Source organism: Temnothorax nylanderi, unplaced genomic scaffold (genome assembly GCF_030848795.1).
Source record: "Temnothorax nylanderi isolate EJ_2023f unplaced genomic scaffold, tnyl_v1.0 TNYL_tig0024_pilon, whole genome shotgun sequence".
Taxonomy (NCBI): domain Eukaryota; kingdom Metazoa; phylum Arthropoda; class Insecta; order Hymenoptera; family Formicidae; genus Temnothorax; species Temnothorax nylanderi.
Window position 1 is genome coordinate 1023192 of NW_027249086.1, and position 22089 is coordinate 1045280.

General features: G+C 33.9%; 1 protein-coding gene across 2 annotated transcripts in view; it reads left to right on the plus strand.

The window, feature by feature from the left end:
- The window catches only part of Octalpha2r (alpha2-adrenergic-like octopamine receptor), a 106644-nt gene that overhangs the window by 66843 nt on the left and 17712 nt on the right, over nucleotides 1-22089 (plus strand). The gene's annotated exons all lie outside the window — the stretch shown is intronic.

Here is a 22089-nt window from a genome sequence, read left to right on the forward strand (position 1 = left end):
TAGTAAGTCGATTTTTCCTTAAATTTATATATTATTTTTGTATGACATTCTTTAGTTTTATAATAGTGAATATCTTAACAAAACATACACATAAACAAGAACAATAATTCATTATGCACTTTTAATTTTTCCTCGTCAATAATATATAAATAAATGTTATTATTCTAATTAATGTTAATCGATATTCATAGTCCTTTTTTTAAAACTGACAAGTATTTTTAACAGATTGCATAAGAAATAACATATGACATATTAAAATGATTTTATTAGAAGCTTTTAAGCGACAAAGGAAAAGCGTAATTAAACAACCCACGAAAGATAATATGTGATAATATTCGAGCGTTATATGGAAATAATGGGCATATTGTTAAGTAGTTTGTGACACTATGAACGACATACATACATTTCCGCAAATATTAGTAGATGACACGGTGTGCGGTAATGCGGTGAATATGCTGATGTGCATATCGTTACCGATCATATTTGTTTAATTATCTTTCTCTACATTATATATATGTATAATTTATAATCCATATAAACTAAAATATATATCTCTTATAGCTGTAGTGTGGTTGCTCCCTTACTAAATAATCAATAGCTAAAAGTTAAACCATTTTGACGAATTAAAATTTTTAACCTTAAAGAAAAATTTTAAGTAAACTATATCTATATACATATATATACATATATATATATATTTTTTTTTTTTAAATAGATTTTTCGATTATAGCTTAAAACTAACATATTATATACTAACATAGGTATTTGCACGTAATTATTATACATATATATATATATATATTCTTATTATTCATAAATCGTAATATAAAAGGATTAGTATAGTTTAACTAGCAGTATTAAAGAGTAAGATTAGCTTCTCGTTAACTGTCTCTAAAGTATCTCGAAACTAACTCCGCGTAGGATCCTCGCGGAGAGTAAGCCTTTCGATAGAGCGGAAATCTCGACTCTACACTTGGCAATTCATGCTTTAGTGAATACGCGCTTTTAACAGTCTACTGTTCAATAGAGAAAGCTGTGTTCATAGTCACTCTATAGCATAGCTAATGGCGCTTGTAACTGTACTGTTAGTGTAACCAGAATCGAATTCGGAAGTAGAATACCTTAACAATAACTCATTTATGATAACTTACTGTACAGTGACTATGACTTAACTGAAATATAGAATTAACTCAAACAATGGCAAAGGATCTGGCTTATCTTTTGTCGCGCAGTCTCTTAGTAATCTTTTACTCGTTGAAAATGTCAGAAACTTTAATACATTTTGCACAGTACGCATTATATAGATAATAGAGTAACAACCGTATTTGTAAAAATAATTTTAAATTTGTTAAAATAATTTTAAATAATAATAACTGCATTATTATAGTAACAACTATAAATTCTAAATTAAATGTATGTAAAACAAGAAGTAAAACAAGTGTCCACATGTATCTACATATATATCTGCGGCACTTGCAAATCAATGTCCATGGTAAGTTGATGTGCACGATTTTCATCATTATAAATTGATTGCATAGATATGCTTATGTTATAAATAATATTTTACAAATAATATATTTATTCGAAACTGAGTACTGAGACTTCTGTGATGATAACGCGCCGATTTTAATTTCTTTTGAATTTACCATTCTATCTTTGGTTATACTTTAGAAATGGACAATTGCGCGAAACAACGATAAAATACGTTAATTGGTGAAATGGTTGTGAAAATGGGTATTTAATACATTATTCGATGAAAAGCCTGCAGCCTATGCCACCACTGATCGGCCGCTTGATGGTATCTTTACGGTTTGTTAGATGGTCACGGGTCATCGCTTAGCCCTGCTGATGATGCGCGACCCATTTGCGGCAGAGCGGTCACCGTGTCGGACGGTCACGATCGAATACACCTCCACCGAGTGCATCTGAATCCGTAACACCTTCCAGTGCCCTTCGAAATATTTCCAAGTCTTATATTATTCGAGCTTTCGATATTTTCGAAATATCCAAATCATACTTAATCTAATCTGAACGTAACATTTATTTCTATCGCACAAACACATAGTTCTTGCAGGCAAATCGCGTTAGTGACTGTAAGAGATACATTAAGTAGAATGAACAGGCGCAAATCAACTAAAAAGTATACTTTCCACCGTCAACTTTTACTTTCCTCGAAGAAGTTTGAAAAACAATTTCGCTTTTCATATAAATTTTACTTTTTTTACAAACAAAAGCTTCTCAAAACACTGAGTTTGTCCATTCACCTTTTGTATACGTAATACACTATCTTGCTTGCAGAGCGTATAGAGTGCCTCAACAAAATTAAGGGCGGCAGGAATACTACATTAAAATCTAGTGCACAGAATCCGCTTTATCCGCTTTCGATTCCGTCATTTGTCTGCCAGGGAGGTGTGAAAAACTCATTTTAACTGAAAGCACGCGACAAAAGCTTGCTCGTCAAATTCGTCAGCCCGAAACGATTTGGGTGTTAGCGTCGAGCAAACGATTTTAGTAAAAAATCAATCACGTCATAGAGGTGATAAGAGATATATATGTATATCTGATGCGTCAGAGTGTATCATCGATGCGCATTGCTTGGATGTAGTATGTAATATCAGCTCGCACTACACACAATGCTAATCTATCATGCAACTAACGCATCATGAGATATTCACCATCGCTGTTTGAGAGAGAATGCGTGCATATATTGCTAGACCGTGACTTCAATTGATTCGATACCTGAAATTAATCATAGGATATGCATAAGAGTACAACAGATTATACCGTTCTAACACACATCTAAACAAAGCTTTTTTTGTCATATAACTTATTATCCAATATTTAATTTTATAAAAAATATAATATAATTTAATACGCGTATGTAAAGCGTTTGAGTGCATCGCCAATCAGATTTTAGGAAAAAAAAACTATGTAATTAAAAAATATGTAATTAATGCCACATTTAAAAATTTATCGTATAAGAAAATATATTACTTTGCTTAACAAAAGCAGAAATACATTGCATTTATTAGCAAAAACAAATATGAACAAAATTCAAAAATAAATTTATGTAATAGCCGATGATAGTACACAATTTGTATATTATTGGCAAATAAAAATAAACTCGAATATAATGATATTAGAGATAAATACAAATTATCTACAGAGTTCCATTGTTCACGAACTTTTTAATTCAGATAAACTTTCTTCCCTAATCAAGCATCTTAGCTACGAATTATTTATGTTGCAACGATACACAAATCGTACCATTAATTAACGGAACGGACGATATTAAGTCCATTTACATTTAGGTTAGTTGCAATTATCTCTCGAGAGCGTTCTACTTACCTGACATTGAAATCCCATCGTATCCAGCAAGTTACGATACCTAGCGGAGCGCAAAAGCGAAGAGATTATAGATGTTACAGCATTTAACTACTCGATTCTCGTTAACTTATCGTACAGCATAAAACTATAGCGTATGGTACTGTTACCACTAATTACGTTGTTAGGCTCGGAAATTAGTCGAATGTTCAATAGCCACCCTATACGAATCGATCGCACTACTTTGCACATCGCGATCCCAACAAATTGTTATTATTTTCTTTTTACGGATCTACCTTTAATTGAACGTGCAATTTCGAAAAGGGCACATTTCCGAAAATTAAATTTTTTCAGGAATTCGCACAAAAAGATGTGTAAAAAGATTTAATTAAAGTACATCTTACTTACAATTAGTGAAAAAACCTATAGGCTAAAAAATGCAAGATATGCTCTTTTCGAAATTGCACATTTAATTGTAACCGTGGCATTTTTACCTCAAATTTGACAAATGACGATTGTTCGAACGCGTGTAAATAAACTATGTATGGAATATCGATCTTGATGTACGTGCGCGCGCGTACACACAGCACAATTGCATAGTGCTCTGCTTCAGGCACAATTCATTAATAACTGAACAACTGTGATATCAATATAGGAGAATGAAAAATGCGCCGACCGATGATTGCAGTCATCAATACAGTATGCAATAACTCGAGAGAGAAAGGGAGAAAGATTCATATTCATTTTGCCGCGATTAATTCTTTTTTCGAAAATTTTTACGTATTAGATAAATTTTCCGTAAGAGAGGACGCGCAAAGCTTAGACACGTTTCTAATCCTTTTTTTCGTTTCCACAATTGACTTTCTATGTATCTTATGTATTTCGAATTTACAGCTAATTACTTGGTGAAATTATAATATCATGTACAGAAAGATAATTAAGCAAAAATATAGCATCGCAAATGGTTTCAGCAAAGGTAAGAGACGGCAGATAACTTCGGTAGAGAATTGCATTTGACGATTCACCGATTCGATGATATACATATGGAAACGGAGAGAGAGAAGAACGGTCTCCATTTACCATATCCATAGGTCGCACGCGGCGGTTCATGTACACTGGTATATATTATATAAGAGAAGACACGCGAATCTACATTCGCCAGGAGAGCACTGAAAAGAAATATCGTTTCGGCGAAACATTTTATCTAATCCCACAGAGACCGTAATCGCGTCTTTGCCATATTCTTCGGTATTTTTCCAATAGTCGGCATATACCGAGTGTGCAAGTAGTGAACGATTTAAATGGAATTTTCCTCGCCACTTGCTCGCGCTTATCTCTTAAACATTCGAGTATACTTCTGACTATCGAGCAGAACACATCCGCGCAAAACAAGTACGAAGATACAATCCTATATCGTAACCCACGCTATATTACGTTGAATGCTTTCTCTTTCGTTAATTAAAATCAAAGCGCGGAAAATTATTGTGACATTATAATTTTCCATCACATATTTGAGATTTAATTCGTTATTTCTATTGTAACGTAAAATCATCAGACCAGATTTATACTGCGAAATAGCGCTTAGCGAGTGTTTCGATAAGTTTAGTTTGCAAATTATAAATTTTATTTTTCTTCAATCAATTTATACAAAATTATTTTATTAAGTTATTAAATCAAATTTTAATGCAATTAAAATTAGTTTTTTTTAATGCAATATATGTGTGTGTGTGTGTGTGTGTGTGTACGATTATTAGTACTTGAAGTATGTTCGCTAATAATACATTTGTACAAGTAAATTTTTCATATATTTATATATGACTATTTTCAATCCGAACAAACGGCGCATATATGAGAAATCTACTTCATATTTCATTATTCAAATATTCAACCATGATGCGCGAACAATATTATATTATCGTTATATGAAAATATATTATTTTCTCAATTACAGAAATTTAACAGATGAGAAATTTAACAGAAAAGAAATGAAGTTATTAATATTTTTTACAAGACTTAATATTTTTAACAAAATATTAAACTCTTATTCTGTGATTATTATTATACTTATTATAATTATGTTTATAGTCCTCAACGAATTTTTATAAATAAACAATGTTTATCAATTATATATTATTGCACAGCAATAATTGCATAAGTGTTGCATAAGCTTTTCATGTATTATAGTAATATCGCGTATCACAGAATTAAAATAGAAGTAAATAATAGAAGTAATATATTTAAATGCAGATTGCGAAAAACTTTAAAATGTAATATATATAACCTTTGACTCTCGCAGATACTTTCCAAATTGTTTCAAATCCCTACAAGCTGCTCATACATTTGATATTTATTTATCTCAATTGTCTATAAATATATATGTTTGTATAGCATGCCAATTGCCATTCTCCCCCCGCCCCTATAACTAAATTAATTATGATAATTTATCATAATTTAAAACAATATTTTAAAAATCTGAAATAGTACTTAAAACAAAGTCAAAAAGATTATAATGAACAACACAGCGGAAAATTATATCGTAAAATTTGTATACGAAAGGAAAAATTCTAATCTTATCAATTTTTTACATAACAAACTAACAGTATAACTAAAATTGTAAAATTTTTATGATTATTATGGAATGACAAAATGATTAAAAACGCATAGAGATATAAATATCATTTACTTTTATAGGGTGTTCCTATCTATTTAACTTTTTTTTATATCTAATCCGAGATTTTTTATACCGCAAACTTGACAAATTTTATGTTATTTATTCTTTATTCTTTATTAAATCTATAATTGAAACCATAATCTATCTCATCGAAAATCAGTTGATGTTGCTTAGTAGCAAATCAATCTTCTCGTCACGCGTTTCTCCAATTTTGGATTAATACGAAAGGAAAACTCAAAAACTATATTTAGGTCTCAGGATTTAGGTCTCAGAAATATATCGAAGGTAATTTCATTTTGGTCGTTAAAATATGCAGCATCTGCCTCATTTGTTATTCTGTATGTAGTCTCTCATAGGTTTAATACATTGCTCGCTTTTCCATGTGGATCATTACGCATTCCTAATGGAATTCTGTAGTCACTTTCATGTGGCCCCGAAATCCGCCATTCTTAATTTTACTAACACTTTACACGTATCTTTCATTAAATCGTCGTACTAACGTATTTTCTGAATCTTTCATATCGCAGAAGAAAGTATTTATAAACAATAACACACATTATATTTCGCATAATAATGTGCCTATTAATATTACGCTAGTACATCAATAATAATATTATACTCAAATATGGTAGAATTTTTATCAGCATTAATAAAATTATCTGACAATTAAAATATCAAAAACTGTCTAAAGTCGACCTTTAATAATTGCACAGGAAATAATAATATTGTTCTTGGAATAGCAAAGTAATTTTGTGCGCGCGTGTGTGTGTGTGTGTGAATGATCTGCTAGTAAATCTCGCTTAAGTCCTCTTTTGTATTCCCCTGACAGATTCACTCTTGGACCGAAGTGTATACATTTCGTGCCTCGAAAGAAGTTTGTTCGCGCGACCATCTTTAGGAGATAAACGGAATAATAAAAAAATAAAGGAGAAAGACTCTTATTTTTATATTCGACAACGTTTGGCGACAAAAAAATAAAGTCCACAGTAAAAAAAAATAGAGAGAGAGAGAGAGAGAGAGAGAGAGAGAGAGAGGTAAAAAAACGGAAATGAGAATGGAAGAGATAAAGTGGAAATAATGTACGAATATATAAATATGAATTACTTATATATGAACGAATATTTCACATGCAGTGTGCAGATAATATTAGAATTATATGTGCTAAGAGTATAATATGTATCCCTTCTTATTACTTTGCTCTCCGTACTCTGACAAAAGGATCATATAGGGATTTTTAGATATGTTGCAGAACAAATAAATTAAAAACTAACAAGAAACGGATAAAGAGAAAAACTTTATACTTGAAGGGACAAAGCATAAAGCGGAGAAATCCGCTTCAGAGGAGAATACAAGTTTAAGATCGAACGAGATGGACCAGCCGAAAATATTGCGCGTGATAACGGATAAAAGCAAGAAAAAGAAAAATACAGAAAGGTAGCAACATATTGAGAGTATGGTGGTTGATTCGAGCAATATTCACAAAACAAGAGCAATGAAAGAATCGCTGTTTCAATACAAAAATAAAGAAAGCATGAATGAGATAGACATGATGAGCAAAAAGAATAAAAAGACGTCAGAAAAAGAGATATTAAAAACTCAGAAAAAGTTATAAACGACGATAGAAAATATGGAAAATACTCTGTCAAAGATAAAGTTTGCTAAATTGTTGCTAAATATCGCAATTTTAGTTTTATGTGAATTTATTATAGACTTTTGTTCCTACTTTCAACTGTGACAAAATTTATTAGAATGCAAAACTTGCGCATATTTGTTTGCATAAATAATGTTATTTTTACGTGTATAAATAATAGATATATATGCATAAATAAAAACAACTGTTCCACAAATCATCAATTCACAATTATGATTGTTGTAATCTTGCAAACTGTTTGCATTATTTATGCATGATGTTTTCAATAAATTATTCTCACAACGTAATATTATTTTATTCTGTATGACTCTACATCTAGATTCGCGGACATTTATTATGCGGTACGGTGTTATATTAGTCTTCAATCTGATATGTAGTTGGAACAAATCCTGGAATCCCGGAAATATGAGATAAAAATCTTGTATACGAAAGTAAAATGTCACGTACTTTCATTTTGATATCCTTTCCAAAACAAGTTAATTTTGCGAACAACTTATGGTAGAGTTGTCGTATATAAAACGTGAATTGAATCAAGCTCCGAGGCGCCGGAACCTACGCAAAGTGAACTTGTGTGCACGTGCAGAAAATAATTGTAAATGAAACGAGAGATGCTCAGTAGTCATATCATGCGATACATGCAGGACTACATTTATATTGAATACAAAAAAAGTCACGTCTGTTTACTATAAATGTCTATAAAACTATGAAAAGATATCTATACAAAAAAAATAAACTCACTTATGAAGAAATATTTTCAAAGTGAAATTAGTAAGAATAAAATCAAATATAATAAAAAATTAACGCTATAAATTATCCTGCCAATTGTTAACATAATTTCAAATCTTACATAAATTTCATTTTAGGATTTTAATTTGCGAACTATGCAAGTTTGATTGAAAATTTAGATAGAAGTCAAATAATTCGTAAAACATACGCTTAACTATAACGTATTGTATGGTAATCTCGTAACAGTGGCTGGATTATGTAAATTGTAGATAAATAAATGTACATGTAACTATGTACGTGTATATTGTGTTAGTAAAAAAAAACGATATTTATAAATTGATATTTTCCTGTGTATTTTTAAAAGCCTGGCATATATAATATAAATTTACATTTGTATGTGAGCATAGGTTCAAATTGCAGTTATTCGCGCGGTAAAACTCTACGATATTTATATTCGGATAAAATCACAGTTCCAAAGTGATAACCTCGAGGGCAAAAAAATATCTGAGACAAATTGTCGTAAAAGTGGCTGATGGCTATTCACGATAATTAAAGGTATACACACGCACATATGTAAAAAGAGCAAAAAGAAAAAGTCACCGAAAAAAATGATAATGAAAAAATGATAACCACTATACTGAATAAATCCTTGTACAGTACGTGATGGTGTTAATGCGCGTATAACACGTGATTTCTTCGCAGTTTTTTACGGAAAACCATGACCCTCCGTCCACTCCACCGATCCTCCGCCGACTCTTCGCCGTGAAATGTGTTTTTTACAAAAATTATCAGTATATAGTCTTTCTCACTTTACATATTTTTACCCTAATCAATTTTTCTTCAACGAAAATATCCAAACAGTTAAGAAATCATTCGGTAGTTCTAGCTAGCACTTCTAGCATACTCTACATAGGACGTATCTTGAAAACAGTTTGTAGAATCTCTCTTACTGATCGATAATGATGGAAGGAATGAATATAAGCACTGATATCAAGAGACACGGTAGTGTCTCGCGCCAAGTACACGCGGAGCGAGACCGACCGTGACTCTTTTACTCGAATACATAATTTTCGAGTTATAGCCATTTTTCGATTTGACACAAACAGCGGTCAGTTTGCGGCCGGTGTTTTGCGTCGCTTGATTTCAGAAATTTATTAACCAACTAATCGACATTTATATGGAAAACCAGATAGCAGTTATATTCGCACGAAAACCGCACTAATCGGTTATGATCAGTTACATCCATATGCTAGATATATCGGATTAAACGCAAATAATATTGTCTAAATCCTACACAAGAGAGAAGAGAAGAATACTCGAATTCTTAATGTAATTTATTGATGCAATTTATTAACTTATTAGAGATTATCGCCTTGTTAATGTACTAACTGTTTGTTATTGTCACCATATAGTTGGAGGATTACATGTAGCAAATTATCATAATACATAATTCAGTTATTTATGCAATCAATTTTCTATTGTGATTAATTTCGTCGATTCATTCAGTATTTGTATGTAGTTGGAATATTATTTTTCATTAGTGCGATATTACATAGTAAATATCGCAATATATATACATATCAACGCAATTAATGCCCTATTTCTGATATTATCTATACGAATTTATTATAACGATGATTTATCGCTATATAAAACCGCGAAATCAGCAAATTGCCAAACGTTACGTCACATGTACCGCAAATCCGAGTTAATGAGAAATGTCAATAAGCTGAATTACGCGAAACAGTCAAAATCGGTTCTCAATTCTCAAATGATGCGTTTAAATCTTCTACGAGGATCCTTTATAAAAGAAATTATTTTTCGATATTTTCTCAACTAAAAATTTTCATCTTAATTTTAGGTCGGTTTTTTACTAATAAAAATATATTTTAAAAAATGTATGTATTATGGAAATAAAGTCAACTCTAATTTGCTAATAACTGAAGGAATTATGCTTTTAGTCACAAGTGTAATGTTATATAAAAAATGTAGGCACACACAATACACACACACACACATAAAATCTTTTTCTTTAAATTGTGCAAATGTTATTTTTATTATGAGGTAAGAGTCAATAATTTATTTCAATATCGGAAAATATAGAAAATTTATTGCTGCACAATCATACATAAAGAAAAATAATTTGATTTCTTAAAAAGTAATTCAAATGGAAGGATTCTAGTGAGCTCTTGCCTGCAGAAACTACTCTCTAGAGAATTTGCTCGCATCCAAGAATTTAACTATGAAACTGCACGACGAGTTTTATTTTTCAGTTTGTCTCAAGATATTCTGTGTTTCCATTGCTACCACGTGAAAACTCTGCAAATAACGCCATTAACATGTCAGACCTAATGCACTCGTGTCAGAAATTTTGTTATATTCTATTATACTAGCATTATGCGAGAAATGGATAAGTTCTGACATAATGAAAAGTTTCCACAAATTAAACGAAAGATTATTTGCGCACCATGCAATTTCTATTTGCACTTTATACGCGTTTATATATCCCTTCTTATAACTTACTTTATAAGTGTTCCAAGTTAATAAATATATCGTTTACAATAGAATAACTCTTATATGTATTTTTTTCTTATGTCTAAATATTCTAAATCAAAGGTTAAATACACGCTTAAGTCTTTAAAATTTATAAAATTAATAACTTTTTCAAATTGAGGAACATGAGAATTGTTCTGGGCTGTAAGCGAACGTACAAGACGGATTTGAAATCGTAAAAGAAAAGAAAAGCTATTTGAGTTTCCAAGTTTGTCGTAGAAAAGGGCGCAGGGAAAATATGTGAGAAAATTACCCAAGTTGGCAGAATTCACGTAGTTTCAAAGTGCCACTATCGTAGAATGTCATTTAACATTTTTATTTCTATAAAACTGGACAAAAATTTTATATAAATTTGTTTCAATTTATTTGTATCATATGATATAAAAATGTGAATATGTGTAGATGTAATCAAAGTACAATATTAAAAATATTTTAAAAAAACAGCAGCGTTATCAGTAATACGCGACAAGTCTAAACGCAAACACGAGACCTCAATCAACTACATAACAGCCACTGCAAATTGCTCGTCCGAATCGCTATTGCAAATTGTAACATTTTCCAATAACAGTTGGACCAATTGAATGCGACATTACGGAAGCGTGGGAAGGCAGTTGACGACTGTTACCACTAAACAATGCAAATTTCGCGAGTGCAACAACAATGTAGTCGCTACTAATTCATTCTGACCGACATGTTTAAGCGAGAAATTAAATCTAAAACAGCGTGAATAAGCCATCGTACGTAATAAATCTCATAAGGACACCGTAGCGCGCGCGCGCGCGCGCGCGCATCACATCCTTTCGCGTTGCATCCTTTTTTCCCCGACAATGCGGAAATTAATGGAAATGGACCGAGAAATGGGACGAATGCGGCGAAACCGCGGACGTTACCCGCATCCCGCATCCCGCTTACGTGGTCATGCATGCCTGAAGCGGTCGGCCGCATCTTCGCGATAATGCAGCGGACACTTTAAGCCCCGGCGTCATGCCGCGGCACGTATCAACGCTCTCCATCGTCACCGCTTTCCTGGCTCACCATTCGTTTTCGGAACGAAAAACGCCAATCCTGGTGGCCGCTCCGTGTCACGGCTCGCCGTCCCCATCGCCGAGCTCGAACGAGCGCAACGATGAATCCCGGCCGTCGCGCCTCGCCTCGCCACTCGCCTCGCCGGTTTTCACGGGTAAACCGCAAAGTGCTCGCGCATTATAAATTTGCATAAATTAAATTCCCCTTTGAATCGAGGCTCGCTTAGGAAAGTGAAGGAGAAAGAGACGATCCTCTCTTCCCTCTCTTCCCGCTTTTCATCGTGTCATCGTGTCGTCGCTTCACGTCTCGAGATTCGCTTTTCGTCGCGATATCCCTGCCGTCGCGCGTCGCGTCGCGTCGCGTCGCGCCGTTTTTCCTTAACCGCTTCACGTCCTTTCATCCCCAGCCTCCGCAATCCATTTCCCGCTTCATTCCTCCTTCCTCGTTCCCCGTTCTTGTTCTTTTCTCTTCCCGTTCTTAGAGCAGTATGGCCGCGCCTGCGTCCCCATAGTATCGCTCTCTTTCTCTCCGCCTATTGTCGTCGTTTCTTCTCTATGGCAGCCGCGTCTTGTTTTTCTCCTTCGGGACGCCGGGACCTATTGTTCTCCATACGACATACCGCGATCGCGGTGTACTTCCAGTAGAATCGAAATTGCCACCACCCACCGGCAAGTCGAGCCGACCACAATTCCCTGGCAAACTCCACAGCGGCCGGCGCGGCCGCGGCGGTTGGATCCACCGTATCAAATTATCAAGAAAGAAAAAAAATTATTAGAAGCCTATGATGAGCGGCCCTATCGAGAGAACATCGGGAGCGTTTTTTTCCTTCCATGGAATATTTACGTTAACACATTTAAAAATCGCCGAAATTGCATAGGCCAATTAAGCCTCAACAACTAAACATATAAATAATGTTAATGTTGCACAAATAACGTTAAATGGAAAAGCCACATGTCAAATTAACATATGTATCTATATTTGTATAAAGTAATATATACGTTATACATTTTTGATATGTGTACATAGCATTTCGGAACTAATTTATTTGACAAGCGCCATAAAATGATCTGCGGTGTACCTCAACCACTCCTTCCAATCAATTACTATTTTACAAAATGAATTAAACCCCTTGATAGATATAATTAACGATAATATGAGGGATATGTCACCGTCATACATGCGCGGACTGATGTTAGCAGATATGACTCCTTCGATCCATTCCCCTTTTTTCGTCATGCTCCGCGAATTCGCTCTCGTGAAGATTTAGTGTTTCAATCTTAGACGCACGACATTGCGCTTCTCCCGATTTCATTGACCCTCAAATCAAAAAATCTCAGACCTCACCTTTATTGCTCCCCGTGCCACTTTTGTGCTTAAATATCATGCAGTAATTTATTCGCACCTCGTTATTCCGTATCTCGGTGTTTTACATATACAGTTTTACGTATACAGATATATAGAAAACTTAATTTACGTAAATTTACGTAAAAACTTTATGTACGTTATCATGGTAAGAACATGTGAATAAATGTAAGATGTATACACGGAAGATATCAAAGAGTATTCCTTCCTGCTATTGTTATAATAGACATTTTTCGACCATTATCGACAAAACTATTTTCTCTCTCATTCTCTCTCTCTCGCGCGCGCGCGCGCGCCTTTTCATACGTTCTCTTTTTCATTTCTAAATTTACTTCTGTTATACCATAGTACCGGATGATATACATTTTTAATTTTCGTAAAAGCCTTTTTCACGAAAAAGACTAAAATAAGACTAAATGAAAGAAAGAAAGATATTTTACAACAATATATTAAATTTACTATTTTTATTTTTATTTATATAAAACTAAAATGTATGCGCAATTTTGAGAAAATTAAACGATTAACTTATATTTCATTTGCATAAAAGATCACAAAGTGATTAAGTGTACAGAGATAACTGTGTTGAATTAACAAAAGCAAATGCGCGAGCAGCAGAATACATTTGAATAGAATATAAAATCTGCAGTTACTGGGCAAATCTTATTAGCTATAAATGCAACAGCAACGTTGCCTTGCACAATCAGATCAACAAATTAGCCAGCAGGAAATACTTTTATTAAGATTAATTACTACTTGTATAATAAGCCGGAAAATAAAAATGGAAAGTACGAGAACTCCGCATAATTTAAAGACCTGAATACGACACTTCAAGCAGAGTTAGAAATAACATTGAAGAAAACATTTTTAAAACTTTTATGTTTGTTTTAACTTAGCATAATTTTGTGCAAATTGGTATAAAAATAAAACTTTGTAATATACATTTTTGAATAACATTTCCACGGATAAAACAATTCAGAAAATAATTTACAACATTCGAAATATCACTACAAACTACAACAGGAATATCATTATTACGATAATCTCATTAAATCCGGTTTTGCGAATTGCATAAATTTTCTTATTGTTACAAATAATCTGTACATACAATAAAATTGTCATAAAATAACTGCATTAAAATTTTTAATGTACTGTACATGTGCTTAAAAGTGATTTTCTGAATTCTGAAGTATGTGATCCTCAATTGTTGCCGAGAATAGGATATAAAATTTATCGTTCAATGTTAGTAATTAAATATTGTGATTATCGCATTCAATGATAAACATATAAATATTTAAACAGGCATGCGATATTGCACTATTGCAGCACCGCGCCGTCACCAAACATATATACGACTCGACGAGATTTGAAGGTATTATTTGAAATGTACCTTGTCGCTCGTTTACTCAGTGCCAGGCAATACCAAAGTTACAGCTTCCATTTCAAGCGATATGACACTTCTCGTAAAGATAAAATGGCGAACCATATATTTCCGTACCATTTCATATTCTCACCTCCATCGTTACTAGATATTTCGCCAGGTTATAATATCTTATCGCGTAAAAAAATGAAAAGAAGGAGAGGAAGGATAAGAAAAAGATATACTCGATAGAGAGGGATATCCTTACACGGAAATGGGAAATAATCGAAATCCAGGTCGCGCATATTATACGTGGACTTGTTCGGTACGTTCAGCAGTCTATCTTCACTCTGTCAAACTATTCTTTTTGTTGCCGTAGCATACTAGCGACTCCAATATCAAAAACTTTTCATCTGTTTCTGACAGTGCCATTGATTATTCCTCGACGCGTAGGTTCCTTTTCTCTCCTTTTTTTTTTACAAAGCACGTAATTTTCTCGATACAATCGTACACCGGAACTTTTTTCTCTTCGCCGACGTTCGTAAGTTCCTTCTCAAGCGATGCGAATATTCCTGATCTTAATTACGTGTCACTATGTGTCTACGTTTGTACGACATTATACGACATTTCATTTTTTCTCGTACTTATAGAGAACATTGAAATTCTTTTATAATCACCACGGTTTTGTTTACAAGTCAACAAAACGCGATAAAACGCATTTATTGCATCCTCATATAACGTTAATCGATTCTTTCATCATTGCTAAGTATTATTTGAAACTAAATAAAATAATAATATAAGAATATCAATATTTTACAATTCCACAATTTGCTACTCTCTACGTAGAAAAATCTTGTTAATATCATACTGCAATTTTATAGAAAATAATAGATTTTATTGAATATCTTAGATACAAAAAAGAAACACAAAAAGAAATTCAATATAAAATTAAAGATCACAGTAGATGTTTATATTTAGATATTTACATCCATATAGCGAAATATGCAAAGTATCAAATTCAACATCGTATATCACAGATTGCGGACCGCAATGTCCGCATCGTGGCATACGATGAACACGTATGTATTACTGTTAACATTTCTGCTATTCGTCGCTTATGTGCCACGAACCGAAATTAATTTCTTCATTCGTATCTTCATTCCTGCTAGCGTTGAAGCGTTGGCGTCGACGTCAGCCAGGCGTCCTAGCGTCACAATGGCCGCTTGACAAAGGAAGTATCAATCGAAGTGTCAAAGGAAGCGAGCTTGTGAGCATAGGAGAAACGCTATCCTGATGAATCCCTAATCTTTAAAACGAACTATCGGCTAATATTGAAACTAAAATCCTAAAATTAAAAAGTATAGGCAGGATACACGTAAAAACATTGCCTCTTCGCTATACTAATGTAAATCCACGATACAAATAAGTTTTATATTTCAAAAAAATTATTATCTCTTTGTTAAATTTCATATGTAAATAATATAAATTATAATGATAAATTGAATATCTTTATAATGGATATTGGAAATAAAAATGTATAATTGTAATTATAAGGACAATCTCAAGCTCTCTGATTCTCGCTAGCGATTGCTAATTCCATTAAATGAGTCGTTAATCAAATACCAATGATAAATGTCTTTTGTCTTATATAGTAATGTTAGAGAGAAAGAGAGAGCATTTTATTATAGATGTTGACGTTTACGGATAGAGGGACAGAGAATATGAACTGTACATTAGTTTGCACGGGTGACAGATTTACGTTAACGATCCCACGTTAATACACCTTCCGAAAACGTAATCTTCCAGTTACACATATACTCACTCGTTCAATACACCAGCTGACGGAGATTTATGAGCTGAAAGCGTACATGCACACAATCCTTCTCGTCTTTTCCCCTCAACATGACGCTAGCTTAAAAAAGCAATTATGAGAAACGCAGAGAAAGAGTATGCTACACACACGCACGTATGGCGGCAATGAAGTGAAAAGGAATGTTGATGAAAGAAAGAGTGAATTAGAGAAACCGGTGATAAGAAAATCGAGAGAAATAAGAAAAGACGAATTTTAATTGAGTTAGACAAAATAAAATTATTTGAGGGAGTGAACAAGAATGTTGTTCGTTTTTCAAGGTTGAACATTCGCGTAGTTTCGCTAACGATAGCTATTACACTCGGTATAACGCGCGGTACAAAGATAGAATTTGGTATTTTTTACCAACATGCCGTGTATGCCAGATTGTATGGGACATAAACGTGCCTAGACTGCTATAACTTCATACGATACGACTAGCCGTACTTGGAAGTAAAAACTAGCATGACTAAGTGACTAGCATTTACGATTTCGGTGATTTCGGTAGATAGCACGCTTCGGTGATATCGTCTGTCGCAAGACAAACTCATACAAGTACGAGTGGTCATAGTGTACGAGCACAATTCCTCCCTTGCCTCCTCCAGACAACTAATCGCTTTGCATATCAACTTGCCCTTGACACTATCATGAGCCAGTGGAAAACGAGGAGCTTCCAGTGCATCATACACACACTAACACACACTTGCCCCAATTTTCCATCCAATCCTAATTATACAACGTCCGGCAAGCATAAAGGAACTAGGACGGACGGGCGTTTGCAACTTCGCTTCGAAATTGCACGCCTTTAACCTTTAACATTCCAAAACGTTCGATACGCATATATATATATGTATATGTGTATATATGTATATATGTATATATGTATATATGTATATATGTATATATATATATATGTATATATGTATATATGTATATATATGGAATGCTGATAAATCAGTTCTTTTTGGCTGTACGTTTCAAATATCGAGCGTAAATGGGCGCCTGTTTATTTTTAAGATAAATAAATAGAACAATCTCCTGGCTACACGGTGCGCAGTATATCCTATTGCTTATTTGGTAAAATTTTTTAAATAGATGATCGATTTCATCCAACCCGTTATTATTTATCTAGGTGGTAAATATTTAAAATGTCTCCTTTTTAGTATAATAGTACAGGGTGATTTTAAATTATTATCGGGGTTTCCGTAGCCTATAACTTTCAAACCGGAAACAATACAAAACTACTTACAGAATATGAAAGTGTAACTCAAAAAGATTTATTTGGCAATGCTGTATTGATGTTTGCACTCGCTGCATTGGTGTGTCTGAAAGATAATATGACATCACACTCCAAAATGACGATTGTTCAAAAGAAAGCAATGTGCGTACTTTAACTTTTTTAAACAAAGTCCGTTATCACAACGCAACGTCATTACAGAACTCAATATAGAAAAGATTCTCTTTCAGATATATAATGATGTCCGACGTTAGTTAAAGCATTTCAAAAGACTGGTAATGTTCAGAACTAAAAAAGAACGAGAAGTTGGAGCACTTCGCAGAAAGATGTTGATCGAATCCAGGAAGTGTTTTCTCGAAGCCCACAAAAATCAACTAGACGAGCTTCTTTACAGTTAGTTATATCACAAACGATTGTTTGGAGAGTTGTTCATAACCGCCTTCAACACTTGGAGGGAAATTAATTATCACTTGGAAATCTTACGTGTCACGAAAGGTGCGCATGTTGAAGTTGTTGTTTAGCATTGTGCAGCATTAATTCTATAGATAATGAAACTTTTTGCGTTACATTCTCATATTCTGTAAGCAGTTTTCTTTTGTTGCTTCCAGTTTAATTACTTAAAATTATAGGACACGGAAACCCCGACAATTAATTTAATTTAAAATTATCCTGTATAATATCTTAAAGTCAGTGATCAGTATTCACTATCATCATTTTACTCATCTATATATGTATATTTGCCAAAAGCTTTGTACATGATCGAACAATGATGAAATATATCCGAAAAAAAAACACAATAAACTCGAGTGAAGAACTACGAAACTCCTACAAAAGAAGAAGTCGAAGGGCGTAATAATATATATATATATATATATATATATTATATATATATATATATATATATATATACCGGAACAATTCTCCAATCCTTCTACTTTTTCATTCAAAAGTGAAGCACTTGTCCGTCTGTAACGTCCTCATTTTTTCTTGGCGGCTTTTCGCACCGGTTATTTCCACCCTCATTTGTCCTATCATCCTCTTTCTGCCACAAGAACTCACAAAACTGAAAGCAATCGATTTATCACAAGCACACGCGCTGTGTATTCGCGCGCAGGTAATTTGTTTCAGCATATATTGTATACATACGGTAAAGACGTCAGACGAGAATGGCGAAGATTACGCATTATAAATTGAATGGTAAATGTGCTGAATCATTTCCCTCCCTCCCCTGCCCCCCCCTCTCTCTCTCTCTCTCTCTCTCGTTTCTCTTTTTGGGTTTTCCCTTTTCAAGAGTTTCGGTGGATTATTTAGTTAAATGTGAAATTCATGTTCGAGGTAATATTTTATCTTGCCGCGAGTAGGTTGTAGATGATAGGCGCAAATTTATACTTTGAATCTTAGACCGATACGCATGCGAATTCCCACATGTTCTTCATTGTTCACCTGTACTCAGATGCATGGATATTTATTCGTTATTTATCTAAGGCAATCGGCAATCCTCTCGGCGTTACGATAAGAAATTCCTCGGGTTATTTCTTCGACATTCGACATGACTCTATGATCCAATCATAGCGCGTCGGCGCTATTTCTGTCTTTTTCGCCAAAACAATATATTGTCGCACACGACAGGTATCTCCTTTGGGAACGTTCCATGGATTTCCGGTTTTTCCGACGAATTTCGCTTTCAGTCCACATTGTCTGGTTACATACGGTCCGTTTCCACGCATGCCAACCTTACTATTCATATTTTCATGAATTTTCATTCGCCGCTCACGGGATTGCTCGTTATTTCGCGTGTATTCACTTTTGTATTAACGGCTCGCTACGCGACGAGAAGATTATTGGTTTGGAATTCTTGCTGAATTACAATGAACTTTTCTTTTTTATTCTGATAGATCGTCAAAATGTAAATGTGCACGTCTCGCAAACGGCGGAAAGAGTGAATAATTTTTATTCGACGAAAATGACATCGGATTACCTGCCTCGGTGGTTTTCTAGCTTGTTCTTCAATTCCGTGCCCAAATGGAGAGAATTCTTTTAAAGTGGAGAAATAATTCGTCCAGGCTTTATATATTACCTGCCACTACTAAGAAAATGAATACTACTACGAATACTCTTTTTTTAAGCACTTTAATTTTATTCTATTTAATTAGATACAATTTTGAAAAGCTTGAATTGATTAATAGCTTTGCGTATGAAGTAGAGGAGAAATGTCGAGATGTTTTAAAATTAATGATTGATTTAAGATAATTCTCTTGTTAACAATTTCAACTGAGTCTACATCAGCTGAAATTTTTACGCATGAAGAATTGTTTTCATAAAAAGAAGGTAAACTTTTTCCTTCGCAAAGTAGTCTGATGATTAAAAGTATTTCGCAGACTTCTACCGGTCTCGACGTGAGAGGACATAGATAAATCTGTACTCTCGCGCTGGCGTTGTACCGCCAAATAAGCTGCTTGGCACTGCACATTGACTTTCGCGCTTTTATAAATTTAGATCCTGAGCTAAAGAAATTGCTCGTTATTTCGCGCATTTGTGCCTGTGCACTGTGGTCGGAACACCAGGTGCATCTTTGAAAATTTCTTTTCCTGTCGCGATAAGAAAGCATTCTGTCGTCAAGATGCGTAAGAAAATAATGAAAAGCAGAGGAATAAAAACGCAAAGTTTAAATATCTACCAAGAATTTAAATTTAAATTCACGCCACGGTCATTTAATTTTCGCTTTTGAGATGGGTGGTTTTAAGAAATGAATACCTAATGAATCTATCAAGTAGATTAAGCCATCTAGTTCTTATTTCTATTTAATCCTATTTAATTTGTTGCTAAATTTTGTATTAGGTACATATCCGTACAATATACGATTTTAATACGTCTAATGATATAAAATTGATAAGCGAGCGATAAATAAAGCTATACAAATGCATTAATTAAATCCTGGCAACATGCGGATATCTGTCAACATTCATATGTTTATATCAACATTCTGCGGCATGTACATAAATATTTTGAAACAAGATGAAAATAATGAACAAATATGCAATAACTAAATCCTAAAATTGAAATTATATAATTAACTTAGTTAGGAGTTAAAATTTTTGAATCTATTTCTTCCCTAATGGAAGTCTGTTCTTTCTGAGCCCATGGCATTACAGCAATTCAAGGATGCTAGTGAATACTATGCTAAAAGTAGACAAAACTAAAAGCTTTGGCAAAAAGTGTACATGAAATAGCACTCTCTTTCAAAGATATTACACTTCTCAATTTTCTCTGCATTTTCTGGAGAAATGACACAATACGTGTTTTTAAAAAAATCCGTAAGTTTTCGTATCTCATATTAATTTTAGGAAATAATTTATAAATATGCTTGTATATATGTAACTCGTAACGCAAAAGTATATAATGCTTGCATACAGATACGCTTTAGAGTCAGATTCTTAATTTTCTTAACTTTCCTTTACACATATATAGTATCATCGTACTGTGCATTTAATATAAATCACTCGCCTGCGCTTAATCGCGCGTTCGTAATTCGACGTAACGAGATATTACGCCAAGTAGCGCGCTACCGAGTTTACTTCTCAGATACTAAGGTTGTACTGCACTTACTAACAGTAATCATATTAGTGCATGTAAAATTAAAGGCGTGCTAGGAAACGCGTTCGCACGCGAGTTATGCGGCGACATAAATTTGAATATAGTTTAAGCCTGCGTTATACGCGCGACCGCACGTTGCATCGCGAATTAAGTAAAATTAAATTCTGGCACTTGTATTTACGCCCGACGGACGGACGTGCGCGGAGCTCTTAAAGCGAAATTGTAACGCGGTCCGTTGCACGTACATACCGGCGGTGTAAATCTAGTTAAACACACATTCTGAACGCCGCTATAAAAGTGTTGTGCATCCTCGACATCGAAATCAGATCTTCCCAGAAATAGAGCGCCAAAGTTAGAGTGCTTTCCAGAACGGGAGTTTATTCCGAAGAACTACTGCACCCACTTATACGGATATCGAACATATCGTGCGGATGACAACAGAAAATCAATTGACCCATATAACCAGCAATTCGTTAAATACCTACCTATGCGCGCGCGCGAGTGTGTGTGTATGTAAAGTGAAAACGAAATGTGTATCTGACCTTGAAATATATTTATGTAGTAACGTAAGAGGATGGAAGGTGGACAGAGTTAATCTGCTCGCGCGCAACTATATAATAAAACGCGTTTCCTTTTACCAATAAATGTTACATTGTATTAAAGAGTACTAAATTTAAGAGGATTTTGTAACTTTTTCGAGTCGAAAAAGTTACAAAATTAATATTAATATTAAAAATAA